The sequence below is a fragment of the Papaver somniferum genome, chromosome 6 (assembly GCF_003573695.1).
Source record: "Papaver somniferum cultivar HN1 chromosome 6, ASM357369v1, whole genome shotgun sequence".
NCBI classification, from domain to species: domain Eukaryota; kingdom Viridiplantae; phylum Streptophyta; class Magnoliopsida; order Ranunculales; family Papaveraceae; genus Papaver; species Papaver somniferum.
The window spans coordinates 163,397,511-163,412,471 of record NC_039363.1 but is presented as its reverse complement, the minus strand read 5'-3'; the positions used below and the strand labels follow the sequence as shown (position 1 = coordinate 163,412,471).

The following is a 14,961-nucleotide window of genomic DNA, read 5'->3' as shown; positions in this document are numbered from 1 at the left end:
ATCTAAGTGGAGCCATCATGATTTTTGTTTGCTAGAAATCAATAGGTTTGATTTGGTTGAGTCGGCCTTGATCTGTGTTTGCTTACCCTTCCAATTTAGAAAATTCTATTGTATGCCTGAACGTAAAAGAGACGCACTAGGTAGATTTGTTAAAGAGAAACCTAGTAGTTCTAAGCGTCTCGATTACCTTAATCTAGAGCGTACGAATTTTGAAGAGTCTGTTTTTGAACGTCCTTTGACTGAGGAGAGAATCCATGTTGCTCCGATAGCGCCAGAAATGGAAACTTTGAATGCTTTTTTGAATCCAACTAGGACTACTCGTCCCTCATGTATCAGGTTAGCTGAGACGGAAGCAACTTATGAACTTAAACCTGGGACCCTACAGCTGCTCCCAATCTTTTTATGGAAAGAAAATGAAAACCCCTATTTCCGTGTTAGGGACTTTGAGGAAATTTGTAGTACCCTCAGGATTAGAAACCTAGATGATGATGCTTTGAAACTTAGGTTATTCCCCTTTTCCCTGAAAGATAAAGCTAAATCGTGGCTATATAGTTTGGCTTCCGGGTCAATCGAAACGTATGAACAACTTACATCTACCTTTTTGAACAAGTTTTTCCCTAGGCACAAAACATCGTCTATTAGGACACAAATCTGCACGTTTTCTCAACAGGAGGGAGAAAATTTGTATAGGTATTTGGAAAGGTTCAATGATTTATTAGCCCAATGTCCTCATCATGGTTTAGAGAAGGTTAGGTTAGTTCAGATCCTTTATGAGGGTTTAGATTATCCCACTACAACCACAGTAGAATCTATGTGTACTGGTGGATTTGAGAACCAAAAAATTGATGACGCGATGACATATTTGCATGAAGTCGCCGAAAAGACCCAACAATGGGAAAGTAGTAGGGGACCCCAGAAAACAATTCTTCTCGGCAGAGGAAACGTTAATAGGGTAGAAGGAGGCTATGAATCAGATGCCAAAATTGCTGCTATAGCGAAAAGGTTAGAAGCTTTAGAAGTGGGTAACACTAGTGGTAGATTGGAGCCTTTTGGGAAGGCCAGAATAATGAAGAGCAAGCCAATGCTCTATATAATAACACTAGGTTTGATAATCGTCAGAAGTTTGACCCATATTCAGAAACCTATAATCCTGGTTGGAGGAACCATCCGAACTTTTCATGGTCTAAGGGCCAGAGTCAGGGTCAGTCTAATAATTCTAATGCTCCCCCAGGTTTTGGCTACACTAGGAATACATCAGGCCCAGAAAATAAAACGACTAGCTTAGAGGAATCTATTAAGATGTTAGCAAAAACTCAGGAAATGTTAGCACAGAGCCATGTTAGTTTTCAACAGGAAACCAAAGAATTTTCAAACTAATGCTCAGAGCCTTGCTAAGTTAGAACTTCAAGTCGGCCAAATAGCTAAGACCTTAAGTGAGAGAGATAATGGTAGGTTCCCTAGTCAGACTAATCCCAATCCTAGAGGAGTTCATGAAGTAGGTACAAAACCATCGAATCAATTGAATGCTATTAGAACCCTTAGGAGTGGTAGAATAGTAGACAATCAGGTAACCATGCCCGATAGTGAACATACTGTAGTTCACCCCTCAGGACCACTAGCTAAGGAAACTGATAAAATTTCTGATGATGCCAACTCAGTTCCTGAGAGGTCTGATTCTGTGCCTAGAGCCCCATTTCCTCAGCTATTAGTACCAACAAAGAAGGAATCGAACTTTAATGACATATGGAGGTTTTTAAGCAAGTTACCATAAACCTTCCTTTATTAGATGCAATTAGGCAAATTCCTGCTTATGCCAAGTTCCTTAAGGATATGTGTACGCGAAAGCGAAAACTTAGCGTCCATAAGAAAGCCTTTTTAGCTAGTCACGTAAGTTCAATTATTCAAAACACTACAACTCCAAAGTACAAAGACCCAGGTTCCCCTACCATTGCTTGTACAATAGGTAAACACCGGGTAGAAAAAGCTTTACTTGACTTAGGAGCCAGTGTGAACCTACTTCCGTACCATGTGTACTTACAGCTAGGACTTGGTGAAATGAAACCTACTCAGATAACACTGCAGTTAGCTGATAGGTCTGTTAAAATTCCTCGAGGTGTTATTGAGGATGTCCTTATTGAGGTCGACAAGTTTATCTATCCAGTGGATTTCGTGGTCCTAGATACTCAACCTGTCCCTGACCCAGAGAACCAGATACCTGTGATTTTAGGTCGCCCGTTTTTAGCTACGTCGAATGCGATCATTAACTGTCGAAATGGTGTGATGAATTTATCTTTTGGTAATATGACTATAGAGATGAACATTTTTAATGTCAGTAAGCTACCTTATGAGCTAGATGACACATGTGTTGAAGAGGTGAACATGATAGAAGCCTTAGTTCAGAAGTCATTACCAAACATTTTATTTGAAGACCCATTAGAAAGTTGTCTATCCCATTTTGGTTTAGATTTTGATGACGATAGCACTATTGAACAGTGAATGCTCTATTAGATTCTACCCCTGTGTTAGACACTGATAGATGGAAAGCTAGGTTCGAACCGTTACCAGTTTCTGAGACTACCCTAATTCCTTCTTTAGAAGAGCCCCCAAAGTTGGACCTTAAACCACTACCCGATACTCTAAAGTATGTGTTTTTAGGCCCATCTGAGACTTTACCTGTGATTGTAGCTTCCGATTTGGATAGTGATCAGGAAAGTAGGCTAGTAAAAGTACTTCAAGACAATAAGGAAGCTTTAGGGTGGACTATAGCAGACATTAAGGGTATAAGTCCTACTGTGTGTATGCATCAGATTCATTTAGAGGAAGACTCCAAACCTTCTAGGGAGATGCAACGTCGACTGAACCCTAACATGAAAGAGGTAGTTCGAAAAGAGGTGCTTAAGTTGTTAGATGCGGGTATTATTTACCCAATTTCAGACAGTAAGTGGGTCAGCCCTGTTCAGGTTGTCCCCAAGAAATCAGGTATCACTGTAGTCCAGAATGATAATAATGAATTAATCCCAACCCGAGTGACCACGGGATGGCGTGTGTGTATTGACTATAGGAAATTGAACAAGGTCACAAGGAAGGATCACTTTCCCCTTCCTTTTATCGACCAAATGCTAGAGAGATTAGCTGGACATAGTCACTATTGCTTTTAGATGGCTACTCCGGTTATAATCAGATCGTTATTGCCCCAGAAGACCAAGAGAAAACCACTTTTACCTGTCCCTTTGGTACCTTTGCGTATAGACGCATGCCTTTCGGGTTTGTAATGCCCCTGCGACTTTTCAGCGTTGTGAGCATATTTTCTGATATGGTAGAACGGTTTTTAGAGGTCTTTATGGATGATTTTTCAGTGTTTGGTTCATCTTTTGATGAGTGCTTGCATCATTTGACATTAGTGTTGACTAGGTGTAAGGAAAAGAATTTAGTGCTTAATTGGGAAAAATGCCATTTCATGGTTGAATCAGGAATTGTCTTAGGGCACATCGTTTCTTCAAAGGGTATAGAGGTAGACAAAGCCAAAATTGACCTTATTAAGACTCTACAGGTCCCAAAAACCGTAAAAGATATTAGGTCATTCTTAGGGCATGCAGGTTTTTACCGTCGATTCATTAAGGATTTTAGCTTGATTTCTAGACCTCTTTGCAATTTGCTTGCAAAAGATGTTAAGTTTGTCTTTGATGATGCTTGCTTAAAGGCTTTTGATAAGCTTAAAACTTTACTCACTACTGCCCCGATAGTCCAGGCACCTAACTGGAACCTACCCTTTGAATTATGTGTGATGCTTCAGATTATGCTATAGGCGTTGTGCTAGGTCAGCGAGAAAACAAATTACTCCATGTGATTTACTATGCTAGCAAAACTCTGAATGATGCCCAAATGAACTATACAACTACCGAGAAGGAATTGCTAGCCATCGTGTTTGCCTTGGATAAGTTTAGATCCTATTTATTAGGTTCTAAGATCGTAATCTATACTGATCATGCTGCTTTGAAATACCTTTTGTCTAAGAAGGATACCAAACCTAGATTGATTAGATGGATCCTTTGTTACAAGAATTTTTCCAGACATTAGAGACAAAAAGGGTGCAGAAATGTGGTAGCAGACCACTTGTCTAGGCTAGTTGTTAGTTCCCCTAATAATTCCCTTCCTATAAGGGATAGTTTTCCTGATGAACAATTGTTCTCTGTTTCCCAATCACCTTGGTATGCAAATATAGTGAATTATCTTGTTACTGGTCGAATGCCTCAACATTGGGGTAAGCAAGATCGTTCTAGGTTTTTAGCCGAGGTTAAGCATTTCTTTTGGGACGATCCTTATCTGTTTAAGTATTGTCCGGACCAGATTATTAGGAGATGTGTATCTGAGAGTGACCAGTCTAGTATTATCTCCTTTTGTCATGAACATGCATGTGGGGGTCATTTTAGTGCTAAGAAGACTGCTGCTAAGATTTTGCAGTGTGGATTTTACTGGCCTTCGTTGTTTAAAGATTCCCATAGTCATTGTGTTTCTTGTGAGCGTTGCCAGAAGTTAGGAACCATTTCCCGTAGAAATATGATGCCTTTGAACCCTATTTTAGTGATTGAGGTCTTTGATGTGTGGGGCATTGATTTTATGGGTCCATTTCCTATTTCGTTTGGTTATCTTTACATACTTGTCGTGTAGACTATGTGTCTAAGTGGGTTGAGGCGGTTCCGTGTAAAACAATGACCACAGGGTCGTAGTCCAGTTTTTGAAAGAGAATATACTTACACGTTTTGGTACGCCGCGAGCTATAATTAGTGATGGAGGTTCACACTTTTGTAATAGACCGTTTGCTCTTTTAATGAAACAATACGGTATTACCCATAAAGTAGCAACCCCATATCACCCTCAGACTAGTGGTCAGGTAGAGGTTTCCAATAGGGAAATTAAACGTATTCTAGAGAAAACAGTTAATCCAAATAGGAAAGACTGGTCGTCGAGGCTTACTGATGCCTTATGGGCTTACCGTACTGCGTTTAAGACACCCATTGGAATGTCACCTTATCGTTTAGTGTTTGGCAAGGCATGTCACCTGCCTGTTGAGTTAGAGCATCGAGCCTATTGGGCTATTAAGAACTTAAACTTTTCACTTGACAAGGCAGGAGCTCAAAGAAAGCTCCAGCTCAATGAGTTGGACGAGATTCGTAGAGATGCATACGATAGTGCTAAGGAGTATAAGAACAAAATGAAACTTGTGCATGATAGGAATATTTTACGAAAGTCATTTTCTCCAGGTCAAAAAGTTCTTCTATATGACACTCGTTGCATCTATTCCCCGGGAAGTTGCGCTCTCGATGGACCGGTCCTTTTGTGGTCCGTACTGTTTTTCTCATGGCGCTGTTGAGATTGAGACACCAGATGGTAGTAGTTCTTCGAAGGTTAACGGTCAGCGATTGAAGCCCTTTTAGAGCCTTTTCCTACAGGTGATGTTGAGGAGGTCCCTCTGGAGGACCCTGTTTACCTTGATTGACCATCGAGGCGATTTTGTATGTTGTATATTTTTTGTAGGTTTTTGGTTACACTTCACCCAGGTACTATCTTTCCGACTTCTCTCTTTACTATTTCCTCATGTTACTTATATTTTTGGTACTGTTCTTTAATTAGAAACATTGAGGACAATGTTAGATTTAAGTTTGGGGTGGGGTAGAACTTTTTGTTACCTTTTCGTTGCAATAAATAAACTCCAGAGCCTAGAAATTTATCCTTATTAAGGATGGCACTACCAATCTAAGTGGATGGAAGCATTTTGGTTGTAGGAGTTGAGGACCAATCTGATTAGATGGAAACATCTAAAGAGTCTATTCATAAAAGCACAGAGCTCAGGTGTTAGAAATAACATGGTAGTTTCGCCATATCTCATTGAGTCCTTTTCACTTCTATTTTTATTTTTTTTTTTAAAATGTTTCTCTAAGTGATTAGGTGGGGCTCACGATTCAAGTTGTTACCATTGCTAGGGTGAGATAGAGCGATTGAGATAGCCAAAAAAAAAAAAAAGATAAATTGAGACCATACCATCAGACCAACTAGAATAAATTCAATAAAGTCGACCACTGGAACCCTTGTATATGTCAGTGTGTTGATATTAGTCAGACCGGTATCTCAGTCCATTAGGATAGGTTCATTATGGTAGTGTCCTTCATACAGATATGAGAAACACCGTTCACCTTAGTCAACATCAAAACCATATATGTTTTTCTATATCCATCTTCTTAATCTATCCATGTGATTTGTTTGATTTTGAGTTTGGATGCGACTATCTGAGTAGAGCTCTGTCACTTTATATGAATTTTAGTATGCTTGAGTGTGAACTCGTGTACAACAATTGGAATTTCGCATCAGGGTACTTCCTCCTGTAGTCAATAAGTATGCCAACCAAGGAGATTCTTTAGTGCCTTCCAAGGTTCTGTGTAGATAGCTAGGGTCTGGAGTATAAAGGTTTTGTGGGTATACCTCTGGTAAGCCCTCCGGAGACAACACTCCTCCACTAGAGATACCTAAGGGTTTAAGGGCTTATTGCATACGTTAAATGCAATCGACGATGCCTGCGACAGTGAGTTAGGATTTTATTTCTATTTTATTTTTGCTCGAGGACTAGCAAATAATAGGTTTGGGGGTATTTGATAGACATATTTTTGTGTCCGATTTGTCTCGATTCTATATATTGTTAGGGCTCATTTTTGTACTTATTATGGTGTTTTATTTATTTGTAGGTATTTTTGGCCAATAAACATTTTTGGAAAAAATTGGCTCGAAAAGTTGTCGGAAAGCACCCGGAGGACACTTGCTATTCGACCCCCGGTTTGGATAAGGGGCACCCCCAGGACACCCCTTAAGAAAGCTGCTAAAGGCACCCCTACTCTGGATAGGGGGCGCCCCCCTTTCTTCACAAATTTCAAATTTCAAATTTGGCGGTAAAACAAACCAGCATGCATGCAGATTAGGGTTTGCATTCTTGGGAAGATTTAAGGCGATTCAATCTCGGATTTTTGTTGGGCTGGACTTCCTAGAGCATAACATGGTCGGTATATGTGATTGGATCGAATGAATTGGGTTAGATCGACTGGGAGAAGGAAACAGAGGTGTTGTGGTCACGGGTTGTTGTTGGAATATTTTTCGACAATTCAGGGAGATTAAAGGCTAGAAAAGCTTCCCCAACATTCGTAGTTATCTAATAAAGAGTTTGGAAGTATTGGGAGAGGTCAAATACGCGTGAAGAGAGTTTGGCAGAAAGAAAACTCCGAAACATGCTGTGGAGATAAACCAAGATTTTGGGGGAGATTTAATCGAGCTATGGCCTATAAAAAAAAAGGGGATAAGTCATATAAGGGGTAGAAACCTTATGAGAAGTTTATAGGAGAAGAGAGAGCTCCAGAGATCGAGTTGCAGGAAAAATACAATATTCTGCTGCTGATGCTGAAGAGGAAGAACACGAAGAACATTGACGCACAAGCAACTATCGCTATTTCACAGCAGTACCTATGTGTCGTTCATCACAACGATTGCATTAGGTCTTTAGCTACTATTTCTCCCTGTAACAGTGATTCTGCAATACCAAAAAACTGTTGCGAATCGTCTGTATTATCACTTTTCATCTTTTTAATCATCTTTTGAGCCATAAACAATTATTTTGAGATCATGATTAATATGAGGAGCTAAACCCCATTGCTGAGGCGATATTGGAAGCTATTTTTCCAACAAAAAGCGGTACAATCTATTTTATTTAATTTATTGCAATTATTATTATGATTATTTGCCTTGAACTATTATTGAATATGATTTTTATTTGAGTGATTACGATCTATTTTGATGGAGTATGCTTAGTTTATAGACTCTTGATGCTTCATACTTGGTATTTACAATTATTACTTTTGAAAATCTATTAGTTGCAATATTTTAGAATCAAATTAAACGAGAAAATTGCATGAATATAAATATTTGGACCAAATCACTTTGAACTTGGAAAATAGTAGAATCTTAGCCTCAATGTTCTTTTAATATTGATACCAACTTTGTCAGTGTTTGTTATAATTATTAGTGAGTTTTCTATTTAGCTTTGAATTGAAGTCTAAAGTTATTCTTCACAAGTTCGAGAATCGAATCACTTTTTACCACTATCTACAAATCACATCGATTTTTGGCGCCTCCGACGCGGACTTGTTTTTAGGGTTTTAGATTTATTTTATTTTTATTTTATTTTTTTATTATTATTTTTGTTCTTTTTTATGTTTTTGGGTATTTGTCTTGTGTCTACAGGTTCTGGATCATAAATAAAATTGAGCCAAAGAGTTTGGTGATTTCATAAAGACTTGGAGCTAAAGATTAAAGCAAAAAGAACAGAAAAGAAGACAATTTTATTTTAGACATTTTACCATGCGTTAGCTGGCGACCATGGACGGCTAATTAAGATCTGCATCTCAGATGGAACGGTGGCTATTGATCGTTGCAATCCTTCGTTTTGGCAGCAAGCGGTATGAAGTCGTGGCCGGCATGGCTTTGGCACGGTTTAGGCATGACCAAGCTAGGATTTTGGCATAGTTAGGCGCGGCCAAAAACTAGGGTTTGGAATTAGTTTGGGCATGGCCAAAATCGGGGCTTGGCGTTGGGCTTAAGGTTACCACGCGTTAGATGGCAACCTTGGACGGCTAAGATCTGCATCTCAGATGGAAGGGTGGTCGTTGATCGATGCAACCCTTCGTTTTGGAAGCCAGCGACATGTAGCGGGGTCGACATGGCTTTGGCATGGAGACGTGGACAAGATAGGATTTTGGCATAGTTAGGCGAGTCCAAAAACTAGGGTTTGGCATTAGTTTGGGTGCGGTCAAAATTGGGGCTTGGCGTTGGGCCAAAGGTTACCACGCATTGGCTGGCGACCTTGGACGGCTAAGATTTGCATCTCAGATAGAAGGGTGGTCATTGATCGTTGCAACCCTTCGTTTCGGAAGCCAGCAACATGTAGCGGGGCCGACATGGCTTTGGCATGGAATCGTGGTTGGAATGGTTTGTCGTTGGAACGGTGACGTGGTTGGCATGGTTGGCATACCTTGGCGTGGAGATGTGGCTAGCATGGCATGCCATTGGCACATGGAGCGGCTGGAATGGTTGGCATGCCTTGGCGCGGAGATGTGGTTGGCACAGCATGCCATTGGAACATGTGGTTGGCATGCCTTGGAGCGGAGGTGTGGCTGGCACGGCATGCCATTGGCACATGTGGTGCGGCTGGCATGGTTGGCATGCCTTGGAACATAGATGTGACTGGAACGACATGCCATTGGCACATGTGGTGTGGCTGGCATGGTTGGCATGCCTTGGCGCGGAGATGTGGCTGGCACGGCATGCCATTGGCACATGTGGTGCGAATGGCATGGTTGGCATGCCTTGGCGTGGAGACGTGGCTGGCATGGTTTGTCATTGGCACGGTGGTGCAGCTGGCATGGTTTTCCATTGGCACGGTGGTGCGGCTGGCTTGGTTGGCATGCCTTAGCTCGGAGATGTGGCTGGCACGGTATGCCATTGGCACATGTGGCGCGGCTGGCATGGTTGGCATGCCTTGGCGCGGAGATGTGGCTGGCACGGCATATCATTGGCACATGTGGTGCGGCTGGCATGGTTGGCATGCCTTGGTGCGGAGACGTGGCTGGCATGACATGCCATTGGCACATGTGGTGCGGCTGGCATGGTTGGCATGCCTTGGCGCGAAGACTTGGCTGGCATGGCTTGCCATTGGCACGGTAGCATGAGAATTAGGGTTTGGTATAGATGATGTCGGTCAATGTTAAGGGTTCTGCCGTGGAACATGACACATGGAAAAAAAAGGTACCCTGGTAATTCTTACGTAGGCATGCTGACTGATTCAATAAATGCGCTAGTGGTCGTAGTGACCTCATGTCAGATGTTCGGTTTTACGGTTTTAACCCTAAGCTAAAAACCACCATCAATATTAAGTCCCTTGCTTAGATCGGAACAGGAGCAATGTTACGAGGTAAGCATAAGATGGTGACAGGCAGGGAAAAAATCGAAATGGCAAGTCGTGAAAAGATGGTCAAGAAGACCCGGCTAACCTTTTTCGAAAGGTAAGGAGAGTTCGTGATCCTCGTGTTGGCGGTCTTGCATAGATTCTGCTTGTGGTGTTGCTGGATTGACCGTGAAGTGGTGAGATACCGATTGTCGGCTTGGCTTGGTCACGCGTCATCTTGTATGGGTTAGGGAACGCAGAGGTGCTGTCTTAGCGAGTTGTTGGTGTTGCTCGGCTCGGAGTGGGAGACGTAGGTATTGTGAGGCTTGGAATGGAGCCTCCAATGTAGTATTGGCTTGAAATGGGGTCGTTATCATAGATTTGGCGCGGGTATTGGCACGACATGGCTTGGGCGTTGGCGTGGACGTGGACTGTTGATACTTTGAAGCTTTCCATGGCGGGACCGGTTTCCTCTTTCCCTGCGTAGCTTGGATAGGAGATCCTTTCCTGGTTTGAATTCAAAAGCGTCATGCCCTCATGTTTCCTCTATTTACCTTCCATTGGGGTTTTGGCGAGAGGCTTCGTTTATGGCTGATTTTCTGGCCGCGATGTAGTCATATTTTGTCTACTTGGCCTCGTTGATCAATAGATTCCCCTACCCGGATCATCCGAGTCAAGAAGATTATACTGGTATGCTTCCATTGATCAATAGATGTTTCACTATTTGCTGACGGATGAAAAAAATTCTTCTTCTGTGCATAGATATCCTGTCGGAGCATGTGTCATCGTCGTTGATAAGGACGACTTGGTTACCCCCTCTTTCTTTAAGCCCGATCCTGCCAACTGTTGCAGATCTTGGAAACGCTGATTTAGGAATTTCTTGTTACGAGTATCCTAATACAGGTTTGTCGTTCGGAATCCGCATGAAGTGCGTATCTTCTAACTACCGGAACGTTGGTGGGTTTCTGGTGCGGAAGGAATTCGTGACTCTTTACACAAAGATATGGAGGAGATATGGCCACATCACCATCAGGAGTGTGGTGCAATATTGCTCGTCTTCCTTGGTTTTTACAGTGAATTGTCTCTTGCCCATGGTCGCAGAAATGGAAAGTATGTCCATCCGCGCCGTCATGGAATCAACTATTCAAAAGTGGGAGAACATGGTGTCTACCTGTGAATCTCTGAAGTTCAAAGTGAGTTGGTTGCGACATCGTCTTGATATTGTGAAGGTCGACAGAGACGGTATTCTTGCTGACGTGGTCCCTGCCACAAAGGCTATTGTGGAAGAGGAGAAGGCTCTGGCCATGGAGTCACAGAAGGTGGAAGAGTCAATCCGGAACTTGAAGAGTAGAACCGAAAGGTATCAAAATCGATTGAAGATGATGCTTCGAGGAATTAAAATCTGTTGGATGGGATTTTATGAGTTTTGCGAGATGTTTGGTTTCTTTCTGGGTCTCGAGCGTGTATTTTTCTCTTCTTTTTTTTTATCGGTTTTTTGAAAGAATAAGAGAATTTTTATTGATTTTATTCAATTAAACAAAAGGAAAGGAACTTGATAAATGAGATATGGAAGGAAAGTGGAATGATGCCTGGCTATCTGCACTTATGATATGGCTAGGCGCGAGGTGGTGGTCAGGCGTAGTATGCCTTGAGCCACTTTCCGTTGATGACCGCTTCTAGATTTTCTCTGTATTCTTTAATGACCTTGTAGTACCCACTGTTGTACGCTTTCGTGACTATATAAGGACCATCCCACTTTGGGGAGAATTTTGGTGCGGACGCGTCTTGATGGATGTGTTTGACAGTATTCAATCCTAAATCTCCCACTTGAAAAACCCGAGGCTTCACGGTTTTGTTATATGCTCTGGAACCCTATTTTTGTACGCTTGTGCATGCTCTTCCGCTTTGGATCTTCTGGAATCCACAGTGTCCAATTCTGCTACACTGGCGCTCAATGCTTCAGCTTCGTTCCATCGAACTCCGCCTGCTTCGGCAATCCTAGATGATGGGATTTTAACCTCTGCTGGGAGGATGGCGTCCGCTCCGTGGACGAGGGAGTAGGGAGAGGTGCCAGTGAAACTCCTCGGAGACGTCCGATATGCCCAGAGTGTCATTGGAAATTGCTCGTGCCATGTCCTAGGATTATCGTGCATTGTCCGACTGAGGATTCAGATCAAAGTTTTGTTAATGCTTTCAGCCTGTCCGTTTCCTTGGGGATAGTATACGGTGGAGAAAACTTGCTTAATTCCATATTCTTCAAGTAATTCTCGTACTTGCTTGTTCGTGAAAGTATTTCTGTTGTCGGTGATGATATGTTTAGGCACGCCAAATCGGCAGATAATGTACTCCTTAATGTGCCCCGATTGTGTCTCCGTTAGTTCCTCGTAGAGGTATGGCTTTGACCCATTTGGTGAAAAATTAAGTTGTCGTTATCATATACTCGTGATGCTTTGAGGACGGCGGGTTGATATTTCCAACTATGTCGAGTCCCCAGCTATAAAAGGGCCAGAGACTGCTGATTGAATGCAGAGGAGTCGACGGTATATGAATAAGGTTTTCGTGATTTGGCGTTTCTGGCACCTCTGAACAAAAATGGCTGTATCATCTTCCATGGTCGTCCAGTAGTATTTCTCGTGTATCTGAAGTCTGTTTTCCTTGGTGTTCGCCTTCATGCATTTCTTTCAGCATGATTGGGATTTCTATCTCGTTCAAACACCGTAGAAAACTTCCTCCAAAGCTTTTACGATATACGATTCCTTCGTGGAATACGAATCTCTTGGACCTTTGTTTTACCTTGGCTGCGCATTTCTTGTTGGTGGGGAGTACGTCGTCGTGAAGATAACTGATGTATGGCTCCTGCCAGTCCCCGGCGTGACAAATATTGAAGACTTCCAATTGATGCGGCGGCGCTTGACAGTTGGAACAGGTTTTTTAAAGTAACCGAGATTGAGCCTTCATTTCTGGCCAGTAGTAGCCAAGGCGTTGCAAACGGTGATAGAGTGTTACCACTAATGTTAGCCCGCAAACTTCTCCATGGATGCGGTTGAGTTGTTGTTGCGCCTCTTCCTCTCTGAGGCGTCTTGACAAGGAACCGTATGGGTTTCGGTGGTACAACACTCCTTGAAGCCTGAAGCAATTTTGTAAAGTTTTGAGGATGACCTTTTTCTGGGAAAGCGAGCTATTAAGCTCTTGAATAATCGGTGTTCTCCAGTCACCATCTTCAGCCTCTTCGGGTTGCGAAAGCCATGTTGAATCCACGGTTCATCTCTTCACTGTCAGGGTTTCCTCAAAACCTTCGAATTGCAGTTTCGATGCTAGTGCGGTTAGGCAATCAGCATGTTGGTTGGCGCTGCGCCCAACATGCGTTATAGTCGCGTCGGCGAAGTAATTTAGTAGTTTTTGTGCCTCGGATCTATACGGGGTCAAGGTTACTTCCTTCAGTGTGTATACTCCATTCACCTGGTTGACAAGTAATTTAGAGTCCCCTCTTATTTCCAGACGCGTGGCTTCATCTTGTTTAGCGAATGATAGTCCGATGAGAAAGGATTCATATTCTGCTGAATTGTTGGTGCAAGGGAAGTCTAGCTTGAAGGAGCGCGAGGAGACTTCACCGGTTGGGGATACTAGAACCACACCTTCTCCCCCGGTACCGTTGTTAGGGGTGGCGGAGCCGTCAAAAAATAGTATCCATGTTTCTTCTTGGATGAAAGAGATTTCCGGAAAATCTCCAGGGAGGTCCTAATGTAGCGTTGTGGTATTCTCTCCCGGGAACGCTGCTAGAAAGTCCGCAACTGCTTGTCCTTTGATATCTCTCGGGGAAGCGCATGTTATGTCAAATTCTGACATTTGGAGGAGCCATTTGGCTGGCCTCCCTATCAGGGCCGGTTTTGAGAGGAGAAACTTCACAGGATCGGACTTAGATATCAGCACCACTTTGTTGGAAAGTAGGTAATGTCTGAACTTCTGGATGGAGTGGATCAGGGCCAATCACGCCTTTTCTGCTTTGGGATATCTGAGCTCGGCACCTCTTAAATTTCGACTGAAGTAGTATATGGGATGCTCAATCCCTTCGTCATCTTCCTGGGCAAGGAGAGATCCGACAGAAGTGTCACTAAAAGCAGTGTATAGGTGCAATAGTTTTCCTTGTATGGGAGACCTCATAATGGCTTGGAAAGACAATGTTTGATGAATCTTCCGAAACGCCTCTTGTTATAGCGCGGTCCAGACAAAGCTCGCTCCTTTCTTCAGTAAGGGGGTAAACGAAGCAACGAGTTGAGCCAATCCCGGTATAAAGCGGCGAATGTAATTTATTTTACCCATGAAACTCTGGAGTTCTTTCACAGTTTGTGTGGTGGCATTATGAGGATGGCTTGGGTTTTGATTGGGTCGACATTAATTCCCTCGGCGGTTGCCTGGAAACCTAGGAACTTTCCTGAAGATACACCAAAAGCACACTTCAATAGGTTCATCTTCAGTTTGTACTCGCGACATCTTTCGAACACCTGCCGCAGAATCTCCGCATGGGCCGTCTGAGTCTTTGATTTAACCACTATGTCATCTAAATAATCTTCGACTTGCTTGTGCATCATGTCGTGAAAAATGGTGGTCACGCCGCGTTGGTATGTGGCGCCGGCATTTTTCAAACCGAAGGGAATCACAGTGTAGTAAAAGTTTTCGATAGGAGTTCGAAAATCCGTCTTACTTGCATCGTGTTCGTACATCTTTATTTGATTGTAGTCGTTGTATCCATACATGAAAGAGAACATACCATGTCCACTGGTGGCGTCTACCAGCATGTCAATGTTGGGAAGTGGAAAGTCATCTTTAGGGAAACATTTGTTCAGATCTCTAAAATCGACACATCACCTGATCTGGCCGTTCTTCTTTTTTACCGGAACTACGTTGGCAAACCAAGTAGGGTGGTGAATCGGTTTGATGAAACTAGCCGCCAGTAGCTTTTGAATCTCTATCTTAATATGTTC

At 42.7% G+C, this 14,961-nt stretch overlaps 1 pseudogene; it reads right to left on the bottom strand.

The window, feature by feature from the left end:
* Nucleotides 1-641: 641 nt before the first annotated feature.
* LOC113292013 lies at nt 642-741 on the bottom strand (annotated as a pseudogene).
* Between the last annotated feature and the right edge of the window lie 14,220 nt (nt 742-14,961).